The sequence below is a fragment of the Balaenoptera acutorostrata genome, chromosome 4 (genome assembly GCF_949987535.1).
Source record: "Balaenoptera acutorostrata chromosome 4, mBalAcu1.1, whole genome shotgun sequence".
Lineage (NCBI taxonomy): Eukaryota > Metazoa > Chordata > Mammalia > Artiodactyla > Balaenopteridae > Balaenoptera > Balaenoptera acutorostrata.
In genome coordinates, this window is record NC_080067.1 from 3,262,568 (window position 1) to 3,287,807 (window position 25,240).

The following is a 25,240-nucleotide window of genomic DNA, read 5'->3' on the forward strand; positions in this document are numbered from 1 at the left end:
TACCTCCCATTGGAAAACAGGGGAGCGAGTGTAATTAGGGCATTTTCTAGGTTACTAACTGGTGACATGCATGTTTTATTTAGGCCTCTTCTGATTGTCCCAGGGCACAACAGCCCTAAGTGAGGAGCTAGAGGGACATCTCGTGACTCCCAGGACCAGCTCACATTTTCTGGATCCACCACTTCCTCTCCTGCATACACGAAGCACGAGGGAATGGTTCAGAGCAGCCTTGGCCACTAGAGCCTGGGCCTGAGCTTGAGCAAATTATTTGATCTTTCTATGTCTTAGTTTCCACATCTGAAAAATGGAGTGCATAAAAATACTGCTTCACAGAGCTCCTGGGCAAACTTTAAAAAAGATGTGAAGTATTTAGGACAATATCGGGAACATAATACAAGTTTAATAAGTGTTAGCTGTACTGTATACTCCTTGCTATAACTAGCTATGCCAGAATGTCTACTTACCCTTCCACATGTCCTAGGCTTCTACCATGACAAAGAATCCACTTCTTTCCCCCAGCCAGCTTCATGGGCATGGATTTGTGCAGGCACATGGGGCCCCGTGCTTGGGGCCTGGCACTTAGCTTAACACTCTGTTTTTACCATCTTGAAATTGCTAGTAATTTTGTCTTTGAACTTGAGTTTTGTAAGCGAAGTCTGAAGCAGAGGAAATCCACACAATATACGTGTCCATTGTGTTCTTCCCTGCTAGACTCACATCTGGCATGCTTGATGCCCCTTGAACACAGAATTCTGATGACTCCACGATGTCTGGGAGGTGAGCAAAACTCAAATCAGGTACAGGGTAAGCATGTTACATCAACAACTAAGTGGGACAACCCCAAGAGGCCATGCTTTCCATTCCAACCAGAACGTGCTTTGAATGCAAAAGAAAGACAACAACCAAGGAACCCTATCATGTCCTTTCTTACTTGTTTTCCTTCCCTGTATTAGCTAACCATTTACTCTGAAATGAAGACACAGAAGGAAAGGGCAACCCATAGTTCCTCTTCCTTTTGGTGCTTCCTTATTCATCAGTAAGTCAAAGATAGAGTGTGGGTAGAATGGGCATGTATCAAGAAGCCAAGACGTGGAAGCAACCTAAGTGTCCATCAACAGATGAATGGATAAACAAGATGTACATATATACAATGGAATACTACTCAGCCATATAAAAGAATGAAATAATGCCATTTGCAGCAACATGGATGATCCTAGAGATTATCATACTAAGTGAAGTAAGCCAGATAAAGGCAAATATCATATGATATCACTTATCTGTGGAATCTAAAAAATAATACAAATGAACTTATTTACAGAACAGAAATAGACGCACAGACATAGAAAACAAATTTATGGTTAGCAAAGGGGAAAGGGGGGGGAGGGATAAATTAGGGGTCTGGAATTAGCAGATACACACTACTATATATAAAATCGATAATCAACAAGGTCCTACTGAATAACACAGGGAACTATATTCAATATCCTGTAATAAACTATAATGGAAAAGAATATGAAAAAGAATATATATATATATGCATAACTGAGTTACCTTTCTGTACACCTGAAACTAACACAAAATTGTAAATCAACTCTACTTCAATCTTTTAAAAAAGCATTTGAGGGCTTCCCCGGTGGCGCAGTGGTTGAGAATCTGCCTACCAATGCAGGGGACACAGGTTCGAGCCCTGGTCTGGGAAGATCCCACATGCCACGGAGCAACTGGGCCCATGAGCCACAAATTGCTGAGCCTGCACGTCTGGAGCCTGTGCTCTGCGGCAGGAGAGGCCGCGATGGTGAGAGGCCCGCGCAAAGCGATGAAGAGTGGCCCCCGCTCGCCGCAACTAGAGAAAGTCCTCGCACAGAAACGAAGACCCAACACAGCAATCAATCAATCAATCAATAAGAACGTGACTTTCTAAAAAAAAAATTAAAAAAAAAAAAGCATTTGAGTCAGTTTTGTGCTGTGTTTCAACTGTTCTGGTAAGCACAAAACACATCTGCATGTGTGAACCACAATGTACATGTGCACATACTCGCTACAAAGCACAGATTGTGGTTATTTCTCAATGAGTTAAATGCTCTTATATTTTTCCTTAAAACTAGCATTGCACGATCTAAAAATGAACAGCAAAATTGACGCTAATCATTTAAAATGCTAATGCTTATTTTTCTTTACTTAGAATGACATTAAATAGCAAATAAAAAATACCATAACCTTTCCAAAGAGAACACATGGAAGAAAGGAGATAGCGTTATATATTGTGTCTTTCGTGGCACTTTTTTTTTCTTGCTTTTTGAATAAAGGGCACTGTATTTTCATTTGTCACTGGGCCCTGCTAATAATATAGCCAGCGGCATCTTTCCCTCTCTCCAGCTTCTCCCCAAAGTTCCACCCAGGACCTTCTGCAGAAAATCTTATGCAATCCCCCCATTCTTCCTCACCATCAACGATCTAGCGATTTACTTTTATGTATTTCCCATTGCATCTTCACTCTTAGAGTTAATATTGAACACGTCATCTCCCCTAATAGCCTGTCTTTCCTCTGAAGGGCAGGGACGAACTGCGCATTCTTATTTGCCTGGCCATGGACCAGAATCACTGGGGCCCTCATGGCCAAAATAAATTCCAGGAACTAACGATGAACAGAGAGAATCAGGAGCTCCAGGGCTGGGTCATTTGGTCGCACAGCTAGCCTGAGGAGTAGTTGAGTGAATGAGAGAATACCAATGGCTCTGGTCCCTAGAATGACACGTCTTCCGGTTCCGGTTCCAATACTCCCTGGTAAAATCTGGTCCGTCCTTAATGGACTTTAAGGGCAACCTTGTTCAGTGAAATCTCCCAAATTTTCCCCTCCCCTCACACCACATCTCTAAATCCCCTGACCTCAAGTTCCTTACCATATATTAATTATCTCCAACACTAACAAAATTTTAATTGAATTGTACTTCTCTGATTGGACTCCGCTAGCACTGAGGGTATAGCAGAGGGAGACTAGGGTGAAACCACTGAGGCCTTTGCCTTGAGTGCAAAATGTAAGAGAACATCAAAAAACCCAGTAATCGAGACATGATATTTTAGTGCCATATTTTGAACATCAAAATGAATGCAACCATTATCCATGATGAACAATGTATCAAAATTTTCAATCAAGAGAGGCTTGGACCCTGTGTTTGCACCACCGGTCTCATTGGCTTCAGTGTAATCCCAGCCTTGTTGGAGCCTATGTTTTATTTATCTTCTTACCCCAGCAGTTGATGAATACATGAATATATGAATGAATCGCTTCCTTGAACCAAGTCACCAGCTTGAAATTTGTAGACCCTGGTAATGAGGATGGCTATGGTGAAAGGTGAGCATGGGTCATGAAAACAGCTTTGGTGTGCTCTCTCAGATGGGAACACGGGACCACGTGCTCTAAAATTTGAATATTATTTTCTGCCTTCAATCAGGTCCCCATACAAATTCTCCTCCAATGTACCCCTTTGTGTAAAATTAGAAAAATAAATGCCATGTTCTGTGAGTAACCCTTCCTCACCATGATGCAGCCTGAAAGACTGCCCTCAGTGGGCCGAGTCAAATGGAATCGTGCTGTTTCAATAACGTTGCCTTAAAATTGTTCTCCCTTATTGTTATATAACGTTGCTTCATGAATTGCTTGAATAATGCCACGTTTATTTCACTTTCATTTGCTCTTTATTTCAGAAGTTTCCAGGCCAAATGAGATCAGAAAAACAAAGCCATTTGAACAAAGGGAAGCAACAGGTTTTGTTATTTTTCATTCTCTGTGTGATGTTTCCTACTTAAGAAGAAATTTAGCTCCAAGTTATACTCAGGAAGAGAATGCAAACTATTATATATAGGATGGATAAACAAGGTCCTACTGTACAGCAAAGGGAACTATATTCAATATCCTGGGATAAACCATAATGGAAAAGAATATAAAAAAGAGTGTGGATATGCGTAAAACTGAGTCACTTTGCTGTACGGCAGAAATTAAACACAACGTTGTAAATCAACTATAATAAAATTAAAAAAAAAAAAAAGCCCCAGCGGATTAGGGCCTATCATTCACCTTTGTGAAGGAGGAGTGACATCACGCCTCCCGCCCCTCCCCTCCTTGCAAAGTTGTTCCAGCGGCTCCATGGCCCCTGCGAAGACCGGCTGTCAACTGCGGTGACCTGTCAGGGCAGGCTTCTCCGCCAGTGGCCAGCTTTTCACCCACAGTTAGCCACCAGGGGGCCGCCTGTTTGGATCAAATGGTGCAGACTCCACAGCTTTCCTCCAAACCAACCAAAACATCCCGGGCAGCTTTGGAGCAAAGCCCAGGAACTTAGCTGCAAAAGGAGAACAACTTCTCTCCAGCTACAAAACCTGCAAGTCCTAGGCTGCAGCCTTGTTAAAAGAGTGAAGAATACAGCACGGATTTCTTGCCAAGGACCCAGGGGAAATAGGGTCCGTGGAGTCTGAAGGGAGAGGTCCCTCCCTCTCGCCAGGGAGCCTTGGGGTCTGCGACTCCCTCTCTCTCGACCCGCGCGCTGAAACTCTGCACCCAGGAGCAGCAGCAGTTTCTGAATTCTTGACCGTTGTGGCAGTTCACGCTGTCAGTAGGCTTCTCATCCGTTTCCCTGGGACGCTCACAAGAATTGGGAATAAAACACACGTCACCGGCTGGAAATCTAGAAAACTCTCCCAATAAATCATCGTTCAGACAGTTGAGGCTAAAAAAGCCTCTGTCAAAGCGGTTCGTTATACTAATACTTGTGTATATTGAATAATGAAGTCGGAATTATTTTGATATTATCTATAAGAAAATCATTGTGCTCTGCCGTCAAAATAGGTTTATTGTAACTCTAGCCTCGGGCCGATGACGTTTTACTCTTCTTGGGTGCTCAGGATTTTCACAAGCATGCTTCTAGCCCAGGACGCGGCAGCCTGCTTGCTTTTCTCCTAGCCTGAACCCTTGGCGTTCAGGGCTGGGGGTGGGGGGGATTTTAGAAGCTCATATTTGACCGGGGCAGGACTTTCCAAGAGTATAAATTATTTTTGTCTTCCGGGTTTTATTTGTCCATGTCCAGGGCAAAGACAAATGAACAGGGCGGCCCTTCTGGAACCTGCGGAGGGTCCCCACCCTGCGCCCGTCTCCCAGGATGTGCGGGGTGGTGTGGAGGGGGTGTTTCCTTCAGGCGCAAGCCGGGTATTTTTTGCAAACTTTATTCCCGGGGGTAGCGATGATGGGGAACGCCAGACGCCCGGCGGGAGCGAGGCCCCGGGAGGAGCCAGATCGCCGTGTCGGCCCGACACGCGCCACAAGTGGTTCGCAGAAGGAGGGAGGAGCGCGGCGGCCCGGGCCAAGAGGAGCCCGTGCTTCTGGAAGTCACCCCTCCCCGGCCCCGTGTCCCTCGTCCCCCCGTCCCTTCCTCTTTGCCGACGAGAGGAATGACGCCCAAGCCCGAACCGCCGTGCGCACGCAACCTGGTGGGTGGACGCGCGCCACCAACACCGCCGCGACATCGCCACCCGGGGAGGACTCCCAGGGTGGAGGGCACGGCCGGGACGGGGACGAGGGGGAGCCCGCACCTGGGGCGGCAGGTGCGGAGGCGGCGAGCCGGGCGGCGCGTGAGGGGCGCGCTGGGCAGGGGGCGCGGGCCGGGGAGCGGCGGACGCGTCCGAGCGCCGGGCCGGGGCCGGGCGGGGGTGTCGGGGGCCGGCGGGCGGCCGGGGTGGCCGGGGCGGCGGGGGCGACGGCGGCGGGGCGCGCGGCCGGGAGGCCATTTCCTCGCGGCGCCCCTGGGGGAGCCCGAATGGCCTGCTCCCGGCCGCCACCGCCGCCGCGCGAGTCGGACCGCCGGGCGGGCCGGATGCGAAACCAGGTCACCGGTTGGCAGACGCGGCGCGGAGGGGCGCCGGGGCCGGAGGAGGGCAGAGGCCGGGAGCCGGCCGGGCGCGCGGGCCCGAGAGGCGGGGACTCGGCGGCCGGGCCGCGCTCGCTTCCTGCGCCTATAAAAGTGGAGCGGCCCGGGCTGGCGGCGCGGCCCCGGCTGCGGCCGCCCCTCTGCGCCCGGGGAGTTGACATTCTGCAGGACTCGCGCGACGTCCCGTCGCCGGCGCTCCCCGGGACCCCGCCGCCGGGAGGAGGGGGCGGAGGAGGGTGGAGACTGCGGGGCTTGGCCAAGGAAGGCGCACATCCTCAGGCGGGCGGCCGTGACGCGGCGGGGATTAACTTTGCATGAATAATGTGAGTGCGCCGGGGAAGGAGACCTTCTGCTCCCGGGCTCGGGCAGCGCCCGCAGGCGGCCTTCCCCGGGCAGGGGCGCCCGACCCGGCCGGCTGGAGGACACCGGTAATTTGGCCGGAGGACGGCGCGGAGGCGGGGGTGCGGGGGAGGGGGCGACGGTCCCCGCCGTCCGGGGGGTGGGCGGGAGGGCGACGCGGGGTGTCGCGGGAACCCACGGGGTGCGAGCGGCGACGCCGGGTGCGCGCGCGCGCGCGCGCGGGCGGGCGTGGGTGGGGTGTCAGCCGCCCTGGTACCCGCCTCCGGGGGTTCGCGCCCCGCCTGGGGGGAGGAGGTGCCCTCTCCGCCCGGGCACCGCTCGGGGAGCCGCGGCGTGGGCAGCGGCGGAGCGGGGCGGCTGGGGCGGCGGTGTTCCTCAAACCCCGAGCCCGGCTGTTGACAGCCTCCTTGTGACATGGAGTTTGGCATCCTCAGCGCCGAGCCGAGTGGAAGTTTCCATGATGAGGAAGTTCTGTGACACGAGGGTTCGGAAAAGGTTGGCAGACACCGGGGCTGGTGGCGGGCCGGGGGTGTGTGTGTGGAGGCGGTTTAAAGGGACTGTGGGTTCCCCATTTCTCCTGCCCCGGAACTCCGGGCTTTAAGAGGGGACCGATCCTGCGGGTGGCGTGCGCTGGTGCCCGTGCCTGGCGACTTGGCTTCTCCCCACCTCCCCGGGGAATGGGGGGCGACGTCGCTCGCCTCCCGGTTCGCGCTTCTTGCTTCGCTTCTCTTGACGCAGCATCTTCCCCTGGGCCCCCTCGAGTCGGTTCCGGTCCCCGAGTTGTGCCAGCTGCACGGTCGTCACCCCACCCCGGGCACCCCTCGGAGAAGGACTCATTGGGGGAGTTTTTACTCCAGGTGGATTTGGTCCTTCTCGGCTGCAGTTGTCATTTGTATTTGCCGGCGACCATTGTAGGCTCATTATTAGTGCTAATTCTTAAGCCTTCTGATTTGTTTTAATGGGGGCGGGGTGAGTGTTTTGTTTACGGAAGGCTCAGTGTATAATTTTTCCCCGAATGGGAAATTTTAAAGGAAGGGTCTAGAAGCATAACAGTTCGTGAAGTGAGTGAGAGAAAGAGACAAGAGTTTACCTGGGCAGAAAAGCGCAGACTCGACATCGGCCCCGCTCCGCACACGTTGAGAATTTGTGAAGATTCAAACACTAAGCCTCATCAGTAAATAAATGAAACAGAGTCTTCCCCTTAGCATGTTATTGGTCTTAGGTGCCAGTGAGAGTCAGTTTTAAAGACCCGTTTTGAAGTTCAAAAAATTAAGCGTTCCTTGGACAGCGTATTAATACCAGAGCAGCTTCTGATAGTTGATACATGTATTGGGTGATGCAGACCTGCTGGACAATAGCTTTACATTATTCGGCCTTCTTTTAGTTTCGTATGCGTATTTACTTTTCAGTAATATAAAGCATGCCCTGCATTGCAAGGTAATACAAATTGCGTTTTAGTCAAAATATTCCATGATTCATTCTGAATATTCACGGTAAGGGATCTGCTCCCTAATTTATTTCGGCTTACCTCTTTTATTATGAAACAAGTCAGGGACTGGGAAACATGAAAGAAAAAGGTGTTTTGATGAAAGTTATTTTGAGCAGTGGACGTTTTCAGGAGTTTTCATGCCAGTTGGCTAAGCATTTTAATTGACTCCAACAGAAATTCAATACTAAGCGATTTATTTGGGCTGGGATATGGGATATGGGAAGGTACTGGTGAACAACCACTTATTATTTGTGCACGTTGAAAAGATACTATCAGAATCTTATCTTTAATGAATTTCAAAGTTTTATTATGTATTGGAAGTGGTATCGTCTGCTAGTAAATATGACTTGCTTCTCTTTTCCAACAAGTGAAATAAATGATACTGAATTTAGCCCTAGACTTTTTTTTTTAAATGAAGGAATTCCTGTTGGCATTACAATGCAAAGGCATAATTTTATTGACATTGGAACATTATTTTATAAAGTAACTGACCTTTAAAAGAGGAATAAACATTCCATTTTCCCCCTTTTAGATTCTTTGTAGTAAATCCTACCACAGAGATGAATTAAGGCAACTCCCTTTTCATTTAGCATCTTTGGGGAAAGGAGATTTGTTAAAATTTCCTTAAGAGCAGAGAAAGTTGTGGATCCTTTTTGCAGTTGTTTGAAGCACAGGGTGTGTGAAGCCACAAATGGGGTTGCACATTTCTTGTTTTAGTAAGCTCATCTTTTTGATGGAAATCAGAGTAAAGGTGATTGGTTTCTTCAGCTCCTTTTTGTCATTTTATTGTAAAATGATGTGTTACTTCTTTAAAAAGCCCTCCCCTGACCATTGGAGAAGAGGCAGCCTCCCATTCCTTCTCAAGCCATGACATTGTTTTTTTCCTTCCTTTATTTATTTACTTTTTTCCTTCCTTGGTCTTATTTTCCATCTGAATTGTTCATTTCAGTTGCTACTTGTTGAGTACCTGTCTAGACTCTAGAGTCCTTGAGAAAAAGAATCTTGACTGTCTCGTTCACTTGTGATTCTCTGGCATCTTGAACAGTGCTTGGCACACAGTAGGTGCTGAATAAATCTTTGTTGAATAAATAAATGGTTGTGCCCAAACACTGTGTTCCAAAAAATACCTGACTAAGCATCTAAGTGGGTACCAATTGGATACGCCAAGATCTGTGCCTGTGTATGTGTGTGTGTGTGCCGTGTATACATGGTTCGATTTTTATCTGTCTCTCTCTCTTTTTTTTTTTGGATACGAAAGCTAGCCCTGCTCTATGTAGTGACAACGCAGAGAGTTATTTCTGTGAGTTCTTCCTGGGAGCGTTTGCCTTGAGTACATGGAAATCCTCAGCAGCAGTTTGTCTTACATGGTACCTTGATTCCCTGAAGACACTGACCTTCAGCTCCCTGGGTTTCAGCAGAATCTTTATGAGTTCCAGAGGCATTGTCAGTGCGGAGAGTGAAATTCCAGGGGACAGACATCACTGGGTGATAGCGATGCCTTCTCACTCAGCAGGTTCTGGCGGTGCCTTTGGCCTTGGCAGCCCTAAGGGGACCAAGGGCATGTGGTGGTATAGCTGGTCTACAAAAGTAGATGTTGGGGAAGGGGTGAACGAGGCTGTCAGGAGCCAGCACAAGATAGAAATATCCCTTGGTAGTAGATTAGGAAGCAACCTAGTGGTTACCCTATGGGTAAGTTACGTCAGTCAACCTCTCCCCTTTTCCCTTTTCTGCACTTCATGAACAGATTCTGAACCTGATGATTGTGGGAAATATTACACTATCTGAGTTTCCAGATGACCGAGGTATGACACACAAGGGGTCATCTTCAAATTAGCTATTCATGGAAACTCTTGTGACAACTGAAACTAAAAGGAAATTACAATTGATGGTTCTAGTCATTTGTTTTTGTTTGTAGAGTATTGACTTCCAGAAATGTGTCTCAGTAAATGCATAGTAAAAATCCCGCAAAGTGATGAGACCGGTAAAAATGGTAAAGGAAGAGAGATCAAAATCTTGTAGAGGAGTACAGATAATCAAACTGAAATCGCAAGTGCTTATTGCTTTTCAGTATTTAATTTAGCTCTGAGCTTCTCAGTAGCCAAGTTAACAGAAGAAAACGGGGAGTGGGAGCATTGATGTGGCAGTTATGCACTGAAGCTGTAAGGATAAATCAGATAACATTTGTAGAGTGCTTACCATGGTACCTGGCAACTAGTATATACTCCTATGACATGTCAGATCATATAATGGCCAATACTTGAACTTCATTTCTATAGAAAATGAAGTAAAATTCTTTATATGGTCAAGTCTTTTACCAACCCTCGAGGGAAAAAAATGTAGAAGGCGTAATAATGGAAAGTCACCCAGTGGGACTTTACCTTTGGGGGTCTGAGGTCCCATGGCCCCGCAGAGGAGATTCGGGACGCTGTCCCCTGTGCAGAAATAGAGCTCAGAAAACCTAGAGGAATGAATGGTTAGCATGTTCTTTAGGCTGACTTCCTCAAGTATCCAGTATCTCTGCCGGGCGTTTAAACTGGAGCAGTCTGGGGGACGGGAGAGCCAGGTACTTGAAAATGACCCTATGGCCATAAACCTCTCTCAGCAGGTGGCCTCCATGCTTTGTGCTTTAGTCTGTACAGTTTTCACCCTGCAGGGCAGTGTGTTTGTTTTTGTTTCATTTCTGTCTTCCCCTCTGAACTGTGGTGATGGGCTATGGGTTTCCTCATCCTTGACTTGTAGGACCTAGCAAAGGCTTTGACACATGGGCACAGGGAGAAGCTCGTTGGAAGAATGAATGAGAGGGAGAGAAGGGGAGACGCTTCTCTCTCTTTTCTGATAGTGTATCAAGTGTCATCTTCTGAATTAGTTTTGCCCAATGTGAATGTTTGCTGCCTGGATTACATTGTATGTCCATATCACAGCAGAGTAGTTTGCTAGAAGGGCTTGTTCTAGTGTCTGAGCTGGTTGAGCAATAGATGGCAGGTGAACTCCTTGCTTTATTTAAAGTCATTTTCATTACTTGATTGGATCCCTCATTCAGTCTACAAAAATTTGTGTACCTCGTATGTGTCTGGGCCTGTTTTCGCAGCTCAGTGTGTAGCCTAGTGAGCTATGAGACAATATGCATATGTTAATGCAAAGGGATTCTGAAGTGGTCTCCACTGTGATGGAATGGATATGCCTATCGGGGTCCCTCATATGGCCCCCTAGGTGAAATAAAGTTCTTTTAATCTGAGGATGTGATGGTTTTGTGGGTTTTGTCGCCCATGTGTATTAGCGTAAATTGCAGTGCGATTCACCCGGGACTGTCTTGGGATTCACGCAGTGTGGGGTTGAATACATGTAGGCTGGTGAGTCTTCTGATTAAGGATGTTCACTCTCCACCTTAAGTTCCCAAAGTGTTAATCAATTACAGCATTTAAGCAAGTGGGGGAGGGGAGACTATCGCGATCACTGAGTCACAGATAACATATTTCTATATCCTCCTCTCGGGACTCTGGCCAACTGACAGTGAGAATCGTGATCTACATTTAATGCTAATGTTGCCTGCCCGTACTGTCCTAATTTCCAGGGACTTTGGATCTTTATGTACTGGCAGCTCTTCCTGTGCAGTACTATTTTTACTGAGTAAGAAACTGAGCTCTGCTGTGAACTTAAGTATCTTTTTCCAAATGGCAAGTCAGGAGAGCCTGGAATTTGGACCCAGGAACCTTGACTCTATCCCAGGAAGCATACTGTAGCCTTTTTTTTTTTGGATTTTCTTATTTTTATTTATTTATTTATTTATTTATTTTTGGCTGTGTTGGGTCTTCGGTTCGTGCGAGGGCTTTCTCCAGTTGCGGCAAGCGGGGGCCACTCTTCATCGCGGTGCGGGGACCGCTCTTCATCGCGGTGCGCGGGCCTTTCTCTATCGCGGCCCCTCCCGTCGCGGGGCACAGGCTCCAGACGCGCAGGCTCAGCAATTGTGGCTCACGGGCCCAGCCGCTCCGCGGCATGTGGGATCTTCCCAGACCAGGGCTCGAACCCGTGTCCCCTGCATTAGCAGGCAGATTCTCAACCACTGCGCCACCAGGGAAGCCCATACTGTAGCCTTTTCATCATGATAGACACTCTAACATATACATTTACATATACATATACATATGTATACGTGTATACAACACATACAATAATGTGTATATTATGATATGCAATGTGTATATAACAGTATAGTAATACATATAATAACATATGCATACATGGGTGTGCCTGTGCTTGTGCGTGTGTGTGTGTGTGTGCGTGCTGAGAGTGGACTGTGGATGGGGCACATATAACAATTAGGAAAGGACTGATCTGAACTAATTACTCATTCAACTTGCTCGTTCTAAAAAAAGAGATTTTAAGGATCATGGCTTCTCTTCTGGGATCAAGAACGTAGGGGTTTATTCAAAAAGTCATGAGTGATAAGCTGATGAAAGCAAAAGCTTGGACAAAGGAATGTTAATTGACAGCAGGTATGTCTTCTTCATCTGGGAAGTACACTTGTGTGATTCCTCTGGAGACCCAGGAGTGTTCAGGATGAGGAGAGGGGAGAAGACAGTCCTGGTTTTGGTGGCAGACTGTATGAGTGTGGCATCCAGGGCCCATTGAGTATTCTGACTCTTGTGACTTGTGTTGTTCCGTGGTTCTCAAGATGGTTCAGATATACTTTCCCCTCTTTTGTTTCTCTTAAGGCTCTGTTTTCCCAGATTTCAGCCATGGTTGTACAGAACAGGTGCTCAAAAAATCATGATTGATATTAGCAATCATGACATGCCTGGGTTCGGGTCAGCTTTTTCGTGTTGCTCTTCCATATGCAGCAATGTCTCACCACTTGCATGTCCATACATGCAGAGTCTGCCTCTGTGACAAGTGCGTGTCATCTTCTCACATACAGTGAAAAAGGCACTGTTCGTCTCTGGCGTCAGCTGTGGTTCCCATGGCAAGAAATGCCACGGTCATGCTGATGTCCCCAGCTACACATCCTGTCATCGCTTTTAGGCCTTCTCCCTACTCCTAAATGTTTCGGCAGATCCTCATCAGATTTAACTTTTTATTTGTTACTCTATGGGAAATCCCAAGTTTAACAACTTAACGCAAGCATTCTCGGAGCCTACTTTTATGCTTGTGTGCATGTGAATCTCCAAGAGGGAGAGCAGGTACCAAAACTTATTGGGTCAGCATATTCTTTGTGTGTGTGTGTATGTGCGTGTGTGCGTAAAACCACAGACGGCTAAAGTTCAGCGCAGAAGGTTGTGAGGAATAGTTCATAGTACTGCACTTAAAAAAATTAATTTTTAATTTATAATGATTGATCACTCAAAGGAGCCAGCCCCACAGCTGAACCTTTGTGCTCTTCTGTAGAAAATCTATCAGTTTGTACTCAACACTGATTAATGCCGCCATTGTTGAAGTGTTTGTGATTATGTAAAAATCAGGCTAAATTGCTGTTACTTTAAAAATATTATAATCATAAAATATATCTTTCCTTGACTTCATTTCTGGTATTTAGATATATTAATTTACATAAGACAGAGAATGGTTTATTTCTGCCATATATGTTTTTGTTTACTTTTTTGAATTTCACCTAAGCTTCATTGTAATTTCTACCCCAAGCATCTGGAAATCTAGAATAATGTATTTATATCGGAATTGTAGTTACAACAGGGGGAAGCATGAGGTTGTATATTCTTGTATTATTTGTCTTTTATATAAAAAAAAGGAACCAGGGGAACCTTATACAGGAAATATTTTTTAAAACAATTTAAGTTATGGCCTATGTGGATGATGAACATATCAATATGTCCTGCAGTGTAGTAGTTGTAAGGGACTCGAAAAAATATAATGCTAGGCATTTGGCTTATTAATTTGATCTCACACTATAGATTCGTAAATGTGAGGTATTGCTAAGGTGAAGGCATCCTCTGTAATGTACTCTGCATGCATTCATTTACTGTTAATTAAGAATGTGTGTTCAGATTTATCTTTATTGAAGTTGTCACAAGAACCAAGGCGTAAAATAAGGAAACTTGTTTCTTTTCTCCTGGAATCTGTCCATCCCTCCACCCATTCAACCATCCATCCCTCCACCCATTCATCCATCCATTCCTGCATCCATCCACCCATTCATCCATCCCTCCACCCATCCATCCATCATATATGCATTGGGCATCTACTGGGTACCAGGCTGTATAGTAGGTTCCAAGACACCATGGTGAACATTTAAAAATCCTTGCTGTATAGATACTCAGAGTCTCCTGGGTCAATCTACAGGAGTTAATTTAGTGTAGACCAGTGTTTTTCAGCCTCTGAACTATTGACATTTGGGGCCGAATAATTCTTTCCTTTGAGGAGCTGCCCTAATTACTATAGGATGTTTAGCAGTATCACTGACCTCTACCCACTAGATCCCAGTAGCTCCCCCGACACGCCAGTTGCAGCAAGGAAAAATGTCTCCAGATATTGCCAGATGTCTCATGGGCAGGAAAATCACCCCCACTGACAACCACTGGTGTCGAGTTAAGAACCAGAGCTGCAGAGTGGGGATGTGTGGATTCATGTCTTGGCTTCCCCTGGCTTCATTACACCTGCTCGGTTTCTTCATCTGTAACATGTGAAGATTAAATGAAATAGTGTAGCACTTGACCTGCAATTCAGTGTTCCTAAATATTAGCTATTCCTAGTGGTGGTAGAATTAAGGCTTCAACAGTTACAATCAACTACAGTATTGATAAGTTCTGTGATGGAGTAAGTACAATGTACAGTGGGGACCCGTAGTCCGGAGTGGAGAGAGTTCTAGGGAGTAAGAACACCATATACAAGTGCATGAAATGGGATAAAAGTATGAAGCATTTGGGAAATTGCAAGGAGCTTAGTCTGACGTGCACAGGGCAATAAATGAAGCTGTAGGAGCAGGTAGAAGCCACATGATGAAGACTTTCCAGACCAAATAAGGAAGATGGACTTTATCTTGACAGCATGGAGAGACTAAGGAATGGTCAGCACATGAGATTTTTATTTTAGAAGGGCTCTTTGGGATAGGTCTTGAGTGGGACAGAGACTGGAAATGGTGAGCCCAGTTAGAAGTTCTAGAATAATACACTGAGAGAGGATGGCTGCTAGAACAGAGGCAGTTATATGTTGCTGTGAAGTCTTTGGGAACAGATTTACTTTTCTCCAAGATGTGGCAAATTTTTAACATTTAATTCCAATAAGGCATATTTTTAGCAAGCTGGCTCTACATTTGGGGGAATTTCAAGTTTAATTTGAAAGCAGATTACATGATAGGTTCTCTTTAAAGTGTTTTCAAATGAAGCTTAATTTAAAAACTATCTCACAGCCTATTTGTCGCTGTTATTACTCAAGGATTTCTCTGCTCCTAAGTGCTGATTTTTCTAACTGATAGGGATTTTATTTCTTTAATGATCGAAATTAGAGATGGGTGGAGAGTATGAATCCATGAATGAATGAATGATAGTGACCTTATGGAAATACCACCTAATTTAGAATAAAAATATTTTGGACAAATCTCTTCACTTATCTGAGCTTTCATTTCCTTAGTCATGAAACGGTAAGAGTAGATAAATTAGGTAATTTCAAAGTTATCCTTAGTCCGGGCATTATCAGGATTAACTTCTTCATATTGCAAATTTTAGTTTTTAAAAATATTGCAAAATATTTTACAAAAGTAGACTTGGAGTCAAAGACAGCCCTACCTGGGATAATATAAAGTCAAACAATGATTTCTTTTCCTTTTACATGCCCTTAGCATGATAACTTCTTATCATTGTTTGGTCTTATTTCTTAGTAATCCCAAACAGATTTTCTACAAATATTTTCTATAATAGCCCATATAATAAATATTTTCAGCTTTTCAGGACTGCTCAGCTCTGCCCTGTAATGCAAAACCAGCCATAGATAATATGTAAGTAGTCATGGCTCTGTACCAATAAAACTTTATTTACAAAAACAGAAGGTGGGTTGTAATTTGCTAACACCTACTAGCCGAGCAGGAGTCCAATAGAAATATAATGTGAGCCACATAGGTAATTTAAAATTTTCTAGTAGCCATGTTACAAATGAGTAAAAAGCAACCAGTGAGTTTGATCTCAATAGTATATTTTATTTCATCCAAAAATTATTAACATATAATCAATACGAAATACCAATGAGATATTTTGCTTTTTGTATTAAACCTTTAATATCTGGTGTATATTTTACATTTGTAGCACATCTCAGTCTTGAACTAGCCACATTTCAAGTGCTCAATGGCCATTAGTGGCTGGTAGCTGCTAGAACTGGGCAGGACAACTTTAGCCTTAAAAAATCTATGGTTCTATCAAATTCCATGCAAAAAATAAATTGTATGCATTATTTCAAGTGATTGAGACACTTAGTTTTTCTTGCCACGTATATTGGTTAGGAAAACACTATCTACACTTTGAAATAAAATTAAAAAGGCATGGGGGCGAAAGAAAGTAGAAGTTTATCTTTCACCCACGTGAAGTTGAAAATTGCTGTTCCTGATTAGCTTGGTGACTCTGCTGTATGGCGATTCTGAGGAGTCCTGATTCCTTTGGTCTTGGGCTCTTCCATCTCCAGCTCAAGGCTTCCAAGGCCATGTCTTCACTGCGTCAGACCCCTGAGAAGGCAACAGAGTGCAGACACACACCCGCCTCCTAACTGCCTCCGCTTGGAAGTGACCCAGAATCATTTTGCTCTGATTCCACTGGTGAGAACAATCCCGTGCCCACCTCCCGCTGAAGGAAGCAGGATGGGAGATACAGCCCCTGTCTCACAGCTACTTTCCTGCGATGGCTCTGTGCTGTAGAAGGGGAAGGGGAGCCGGAATATTTGGTGGCCAGTGAACTGTCTTTGCCACCCTGTGTCACTCCGTTTTTCAGTTCTTCTGAGGCTCTCCTCACAGCACTGTCTTGGTACTTTGGGAGGCACTGGCAAGTGATGGAAACATCCCGATAGCAATGACATAACCCAGTTCTGGGTTTCGGTGCAGTACCACCCTCCTAGCTGACCCACTTCGGTTTCCTCACTTCCTGCTCACTTTTACGGGGTCATTGTTAATCTGGCTACACCCGGCTTTCCCTTTTAGTCTTTGATCATCATTTTGATTTTCTTGATAGATCTATGTGGGTCATAACATGTACATAGTGTTGGGAGTTTACTGATCAATCCTGGTATAATTGGCACATTATTAATGTGCTGATTTTTTTAAAGCAAACTAAAATTTAAAGTAGAGCTATCAGGAAGCAGAGGGCAGAGCCGATTCTTGGTGTGTTGACAGAGGAATTGAAGCCATTTTCCTGGAATCATTTTGCAGAGCTTTAGACAGTTTAAATAAATGGCTCATTACATAATGTCTTGACTAAAAATAGCAGTTTTCCTAGTATTTATTCTACTTATCATTCCTTACTACAATGGGGAACGCTCTTTTTTAGTCAAAAAGGATATTTGCTTGTTTTCTTCCCAAATTGTAAATGTGCTTGATCAAATATTCAGCCAGTTCTATAGAAGTGCCTCTGGCGAAGGAAATGTAAGAGGGGCATGAATAATAAAAGTGAGGTAAATGAAAAGAACAAAGAAGCTCTTTCCTTCGAACTTTCCATATTTTACCTTTGTGAAAACTTATTTAATTATTATTAAAATGTCTTAATCTGAGAGTAAGGAAACAGTTGCCAAGTGCACATGTGTTTTAGATTATTAAGAAATAAGACCAAGTGATCAGAAGTATCATGTTAAAGACCTGTAAAAGGAAAAGAAAGAATTGTTTGCCTTTATATTACCCTAGTTAGGGCTGTCTTTGACTTCAAGTCTATTTTTGTAAAATATTTTGCAATATTTTTGAAAATCAAAATTTGCAGTATGAAGAAGTTAATCCTGATAAAGTACCTCTCAGGTACAGAATCCAGCTAATTCTTTTTTTTTTATTATAGTTGATTTGCAATGTTGTTTTAATTACTGCTGTACAGCAAAGTGATTCAGTTATACATATATATATATATATCATTCTTTTTCATATTCTTTTCCATTATGGTTTATCACAGGATATTGAATATAGTTCCCTGTGCTATACAGTAGGACCTTGTTGTTTATCCATCCTATATATAATAGTTGGCATCTGCTAATCCCAACCTCCCACTCCATCCCTCCCCTACCCCCTTCCCCTTGGCAACCACCAGTCTGTTCTCTATGTCTGAGTCTGTTTCTGTTTTGTAGATAGGTTCATTTGTGTCATATTTTAGATTCCACATGTAAGCGATAGCATAGGATATTTGTCTTTTCCTGACTTACTACACTTAGTATGATAATCTCTAGTTGCATCCATGTTGCTGCAGATGGCATTATTTTGTTCTTTTTTATGGCTGAGTAATATTGCATTGTATATCTGTACCACATCTTCTTTATCCATTCCTCTGTCGATGGACACTTAGGTTGCTTCCATGTCCTGGCTACTGTGAATAGTGCTGCTGTGAACATTGGGGTTCATGTATCTTTTTGAATCCAGCTAGTTCTTGATATTCCATAATAAAGAAGAAATCATTTTCTCAGTAATCCCCAACTTGTTCCTGGCTCATCACTGGGATCCCTGGGGCTCAGAGTAACCTGCAGTGTGGGCAACAGTCATGTCCAGTTTTAAAGTCCTGTCACAGAGCAGGGAGGAGAGACACCCTCCCCCCTTCCCTTAGAGGCCAAGTGTGTTGTGGGGAGGGTGGAAACTGAGGGTCCTGGGTTCTGGACTGGTTGAGAGCTGGGGCATTGGAGAGAGATCAGGAGTTACGGGTGGGTGGTGGACGTCCCTACAGGTGCTGAGTTGGATGCCTGGCTTTGTCCCCTTCTAGCTCGTGGTCTCTCTGGCAAGTGACTTAACCGCCTTGAACTTCAGTCACCTTATCTGTGCAGCGAAATAATATTGGTACTTACTTGACGGCATCATAGAGGAGATTGAGTGGAATCAAGGTTATGGACTGCTGAGCCCATGCATAGTGCCTGGGGAGTGCCCAGTACATGGGAAACAATTTTATCATCATCTTATGACTACAAAAGTTGTAAAATTGATTGTGTTCAGTCAGCCTTCACTCTGGAAGTACGGAGCTTGATTGTCCAAAAGGCAGGAAATCAAAGAGAGAGACCCGAAAGTCAACCTGCAAATTTCCTTGATCATTTTGTATCATTAGTTATTCTTTTTTTTCAGTTTTAAATTGTTAAGATGTGTTTACTGGTAACAATCTCCTTTTTATAGATGTCCTGGCATTTTTCAGCCTCAAGAGATATGTTCCATGGTCAATCGTTGAACTTAGGGAACCCTCAGGGTCTGTGGAAAATAAGAATAATAGATGTAAGTAGGTTTATCTGTACCATTTTTAGAGATTCCACATATAAGCGATATCATATGAACCTATTTACAAAACAGAAATAGAGTCTCAGATGTAGAAAAGAAAGTTATGGTTACCAAAGAAGAAACATGGTGGGGGGGGGGAAATAAATTAGGAGCTTGGAATTAACATACACACACCACTATATATAAAATAGATAATCAGCAAGAACCTGCTGTATAGCACGGGGAACTCTACTTAATACTCTGTAATGACCTACATGGGAAGAGAATCTAAAAAAGAGTGGATATGTGTACATGTACAACTGATTCACTTTGCTGTACGCCTGAAACTAACACAACATTGTAAACCAACTCTACTCCAATTAAAATTTTTTAAAAATAAAGAAGAATAAATGTTTGGTTACCTGCCCAGGACTGCAGCCTCTCGAACACAGAGTTGGCTCTCCGCCTCGGATTGAATGTGATGCTGAAACTGACCACCTTCCTGCCTTTTTTCATAACATCTACTCCTGTCCCTTGCTCTGATGCTGTTCTACTGTCCACAATCAAACTTCTGTCCCTTCCGGTTTAATACCGATTTTTTCCTGCTTCTGTTTCAACACAGCATCCTAATATCCTTCATTCAGGGAGCTCCCCCAGTCCTGCCATGATTCATTAGGATTGAGATCCAAAGTATCTCTCTGCTTCTGTCCTGCTGCAGCATGCCCCTTTAATGACAGTTTCCCTCACCCTTTTGTCCAAAGGTAATACTACATGTTTAGTCACTTACTATACGCATTTCTTCACTGCTCAGTGTCCAAACCTCATATCGGTCAGTGAGATGGATATTTCTCTGCTGGATTTGAAGTTCCAAGAGGGCAGGGGCTGTGTGTTGAACAAGTTTAGTGGAGTCTAGAAGGCAGGCCCGGTACGTTAGGTGCTGAGTAATGCTTTCCTGCTGTTTTGACTAACCACACGCAGGCTGTTTTCGTATAATTAGGATGAATCTAATTTTAAAATGAACAACCGTGTGTCCTCAGATGAACCAGAATATACACTTACAAGGCGCTGCTGCCCTGCATTATAAATAAGGGAATAGGTTGTCCGGCAGAAAAGCTCTGCTGTTCTTTTCCCTTAAAAAAAAAACAAAAACAAAAAAACAAAAAAACTCTCCACACATCAGAGCTGAGATAGAAGATCTTCCCATCCCCTCACCTAAGTTGGCAAGAAATCGGGGCCCCAAAGTGGATGTTCTTGGCAAAGATGAAACCCAGCGAACATCCACAAGTTAAGAAGAGAGGCTTCTGAGGGTTTGTAAAGAAGCGTCCTTAAGAATGGCTTACGGTGAACAGACCCTAAGCTCGGCGGCGCCTGATTCCCATCCTGGGTGACAGCGGGACTTCCTCAGGCGATGGCTTCAGGTTTCTGCAGGGCCGTGTTCTGAGGCCGTTGGAAAGTGTCAGCTGCATCGCTGTTTACAGACCTGTTGCTGGTGTGGGGAGCCTCTTGCACACATTGCCGCCGTGGCATCCCTCAAGCTCCGAGCATTTTCTTGAGATTTTTAACATCTCAGAATTCCCACTATGGGGAAGATGAGTGATTTAGCATCGCCCTGAGGGGGTTTATAGTTCTCTTTGTCTAGCAAGGTTTTGAAATAGCTGTTTCATTTTGCTATTCTGTGGTTTTCAGTCCCCACTGGTAATTCATTAAAGTTCATTTGAACCACGGCCACCGTTGTTTTCATCTTTGGCTCTTCCTGGCACTAGAGTAAGACCCCTTTCTCGGAGTCAAGTGTTACTTATTTGAGTTCTTGCAGAATTTTGACTTCAGGGGCATTTGAGACTCATAGGGATTGTGCTTGCATTCCTTGTCAGCCTTGAGCAAAAGATGTGGCTTTGCCTGTGCCCTCAATGGGAGAGAGAGGAATGTGCCTGGAACTGGGTTTCTGATGGTCTGAAAGAAGTAGGTCTAGAGCCTGTGGCCCAGAGGATCCCAATGATTCTGTGCTTAGGACTTGGGGATGGGAAGACCGACCCCTCTGCTAGAGGGCTACTGTGGACCCAGAGAGTTCTCACATCCGAGGAACTTGGGGCTCAAGTGGCCTCCAGCCTAGTCTCTCTTCAGAAGACTTGCCATTAGAGTTTGGGTTCCCCAGAAGCAGACCCTGAGGTGAGAATTGAAGTGCAAGTCATTTTAGGGGGAAGGTAAAGAAAACACCCATAGGAGAGTGGGGAAGGGGGCCAGAATGGGGATGGCAGCCAATAAGGGGGCATTGTCAAACCAGTTACCACTGTGGGCACACTGGGGAGCCCTGGGAAATAGCATGGATCGTGTCTCACAGTTACCCACCCAAGAGGCAAGGGAGCACCTACTTCTTCACCAAAACCTGTCAGGCATCCGTTGAGGACTGCCTACAGAGGCGATTGATTTCCTGGCATTTCAGGACTGCCACTTGGGCAGCCAACAGCATACCTTGAGGCAAAGGAATGCAGTTTTTGGCAGCTGGAAGACAAGCTGATGGGCATTGAAGTGGAGCCCATGGGGAGGGGGGTCAGGGCACCAGCATCATCTGCTGCACGTAAGCCTTCCTTGTCAGTGGCATATAACCCTGGAGGGCAGCCTGTAGTGCTCATTTCCACCCCAGGATCTCTGGCCTCTTTTGGACTTCTGCTTGGCACTCACGAGGCACAGACTGCCTTTAGCTGGAGCAGTGGAGCCGACCCCACAAGCAGCTGGTTCAGGGTTGACTAGAGAGGGACCCAGTGAAACAGGAGGCACAGCCAGATCCCCAACCCCCCCCCCCCCTTTCCTTAGCCTCGTCTCTCTCCCACACTGTCTCCCTTCTCTCTAAGACCTCGCTTGTTGCCCAAGATAGCCTAGTGGTCCTGGTGAGCACGTTCTCTTTCCTAATAGCTTCTGCTCTTGCCTCTACCAGGCTTTTTTTTTTTTTTTTTTTTGTACCCCTGGAACATGGTTTCTCAACCTGGGTGCTATTGGTATTTGGGGGCATGTAATTCTCGGCTGTGGGGGACGCCATGGGCGTTGCAGAATGTTTAGCAGACTCCCTACCCTCTACCCACTAGAGGCCATTAGTGTTCCACCCCGGAGTTATGACAGTGAAAAAATGTCTCCAGACGGTGATTGCCAATTGTCCCCTGGGAGGCATAATTGTCCCCACTGAAAACCACTGCCTTAGACCTCAGTTCCAAGTCCCCGTGCTTCCCTCCCCCAAGCTCCTCGCCAATTACACTTACCTGTCATTATTCATGGCTGGTGGGGAAAGGCATCCCCAAATCTGCCTCCTCTTCCACCTGGCCTATTCCCACCAGGAATCAGGAGTCAGGAATCAGTGCCCTGGTCTGTGGGTCTGTCTGTCTGTCTGTCTCTTTTTCTTCCCTTCCCCTCGCTTCTCCCCATCCGCATGGTGAACAGCTGCAATTTGGAAGATGCCACTTTTCATTTCTTGCTCCCTTTTAAAGCTTCCTGCTCAGTTCAGTGAAGCAAACACTGTAATTGGGAAATCAACTAATAACGTGAGATGTCACATTCAAAAAATTTTGTTCGTTCATTCTTTTATCAAACCCGTATCCGGTACCAACTATGTGCGAGGTCCACGCTCAGGTGCAGTGGTGAGCCCACTCCCTTGTCCCTCCAGACGGGTCCACAAAATGATTACACAAAGGACAGCCTCACCAAAATCAAGACTGTTTTCATTTTATCAATACACGTATATCCTGGATTCCGGTGGCCGGAAGTACAGAAAGCCAGTATGGTACCAGGAACAGTTACAATTACTGTCAGTGTTTCCGCGTGTGGGAATTCTAACTCTATGGCTTCGAATTATGAAATCCTGCTTTGAACTACAGGATTTACCTCTGTCACGTTCAGAAGTATGTTTTGAGCAAGGTCCACCTCGACAAGCAGGTTTCACAGTTTAACCGGTGCCTGAAACAAAGTGTTGATAGAGCTTTCACACTCCTGTTTGCCGGCATCATCTTTGCTGGTCCTGCTTTGTTGAGACAAACAAAATAGTTGTCCACATTTTGGGGCAATCCCGTCCAAAGGGGCTTCAAGCAATCCCAGAGAGGGTGGCCTTGCCACTGCTTGTTTTGGCTGAGGGTTGGTTATGGAGAAAGGAAACGGTGCAGATCACAGAGGAGAGGATGTTGAAGGCACGAGGATGCCTCCTTTGCAGTAAGTACAGCCTGTGGGGATGCTGGGGTCGTGCTCCGGTCACGGCTGCGCGGCTGTGCGGTGGGAGTGTGTCCCGCGCGGCCCTGCTCCTCTGCACCCGCACTTCTCAGCCTGCTGCCCCCAGACCGGCCCATCCGTACCCCGGCTGGTGGTAAAGGCAGAATCTCGTGCCCCAGCCCTGCCCAGCCAGACTCTGCATTTCACCAAGATCCCCAAGGGGTTCACCGCAGTGGGAGCTGAGCTTTTGTTCTACTTGCATCTCCTCAAGTAAAAAATATGCAGTCCAAGCATACAAAAGAGTTAACGGGGTAACCCTGGTGGGTATTGACTAACCCATTATACCCAGGTTATTGTTTTTCAGGCTTGGTAATCAGCACGTTAGTGGGCCATGAGTCGATGTAATGAGTCACATCAACAAAAGTTTTAGGTAAGAAAGACTAGAATAGAAGGTATTAGAGTAAATCACATGTTTTTGAAGCGTTTTATTTCATTAAAAAAATGCAGGTTCATGCACACGCACACAGACACCCCACCTTTATATGTATGTCCTGGGTCATAATAGCAAAATAGAATTCTGGCTGAGGTTATGGTAAAAAACAAACAGGCAAACAAACAAACAAAACCCCCCAAAATGAATGTATCTCTTTATATATATGCAGATCAGTGTTTAAAAACAATAAAACCCCAAACATATGCATTTGATGAAATATGGCCCCTTAACTCTCCCCAGAGATGATGAGACTCTATTCCCTAAACCAGATTCCTGAACTAGTAAAATGTCGAAATAGCATATATGAATGTTAAAATGATCTCAGTTGCACGCTAATGACAAGAAGCATTTACATTTCACCCTCAATTTCAAAAAACAACTCTCTATCAGAGAATACCTCAAAATCTTGAAAAAGACACCTTTAAAGAAAAGCTCATTTTAAATCAAGAAAATACAGCTGTAGGCTGATGGAAGGACGTCCATTAACTGGAAGGAAATGATAATTTTGAACCCAAAAGAAATTCCCCAGGTGATGAGAAGTACAGGGTATCCCAAAAGTGGTACTGCTGTTTTAAAGTTTAATGTCTTCAGAAGTGTGAATGCTACACACTTACAAAAAGTGATCTGGAAGTTCAATCATTTCCATTTCTTCAGTACTCATTTAGCTTTGCAGATTTTGAAAAGTCAGTTGTTACTTTTAACTTATCGTTTCAGGGGTTGACAGCTTCCATCAGAGAGACTGAAAAAAAAATTAAAATTAAAAATCTCATTGTCCGTGGAATTGTTTCCTTAATTTCATTTTCAGATTGTTGATTGCCATCATATAAAAATACAGTGGATTTGGGGGGGAACAAATTACTTTGCAAAAGCCACAAAGCTCCATGAGTGTACAAGAGATGGGGTAATGAAGCTTTCCGGAGCATTCTTTGTCTGAATTTGTAGCATTAATCCTTCTGAAGATAGTAAACACCTGGGAGCTGGAAGGTAACCATGTCACTCTTTGAGCACACGCCTGTGTGAAGCTGAGGCCCAGAGACCTTGAGGGTCGGATTTCACCACGTGTGGGAGAGAACTAGTCCCGGGGACCTCAGCCGGGCACTGTTGAAGGAGGGTGCTAATGCCAGGATGAGACACGGTTACAGGGCAGGGCTTTCAATCTCTCAGACAGGATTCGTGCCAGGATCCGTGTCCATGAGGGTGCCTTTGCCCTGCAGAGCTGGTCCCGAGCTTCCCCTCCATCCTTTCAGGCCCCTTCCCACCTTCTTCCTCATCCACGGGGCCTCCGACTTTGCTGGAATGATTGTGTACCCAAGTGGGGTGCCTTAGAAGGAGGCCAGGGAGGTAACTAAAGCAGTATTCCATGAAACAGGATTTCAAATATGCTTTGAAGGAACGGTTGAAAATGTTTTCTTTGTTTTCTTCTGTAATATGTCTGTCAACGC

At 45.2% G+C, this 25,240-nt stretch overlaps 1 protein-coding gene across 14 annotated transcripts in view; it reads left to right on the forward strand.

Annotated features, from left to right (window-relative positions):
- Nucleotides 1-5,359: 5,359 nt before the first annotated feature.
- Nucleotides 5,360-25,240, forward strand: part of THRB (thyroid hormone receptor beta) — a 386,038-nt gene continuing 366,157 nt past the window's right edge. For 4 of the 14 annotated variants that reach the window (XM_057545132.1, XM_007173858.2, XM_007173866.2 and 1 more), the window contains exon 1: nucleotides 6,549-6,770. The gene's annotated coding sequence lies outside the window, so the exon portion shown is untranslated. Of the gene's footprint in view, nucleotides 5,479-6,049; nucleotides 6,344-6,548; nucleotides 6,771-25,240 lie in introns of those variants that run through there. The other 10 variants (XM_057545136.1, XM_007173862.2, XM_057545133.1 and 7 more) reach the window with 7 other exon arrangements.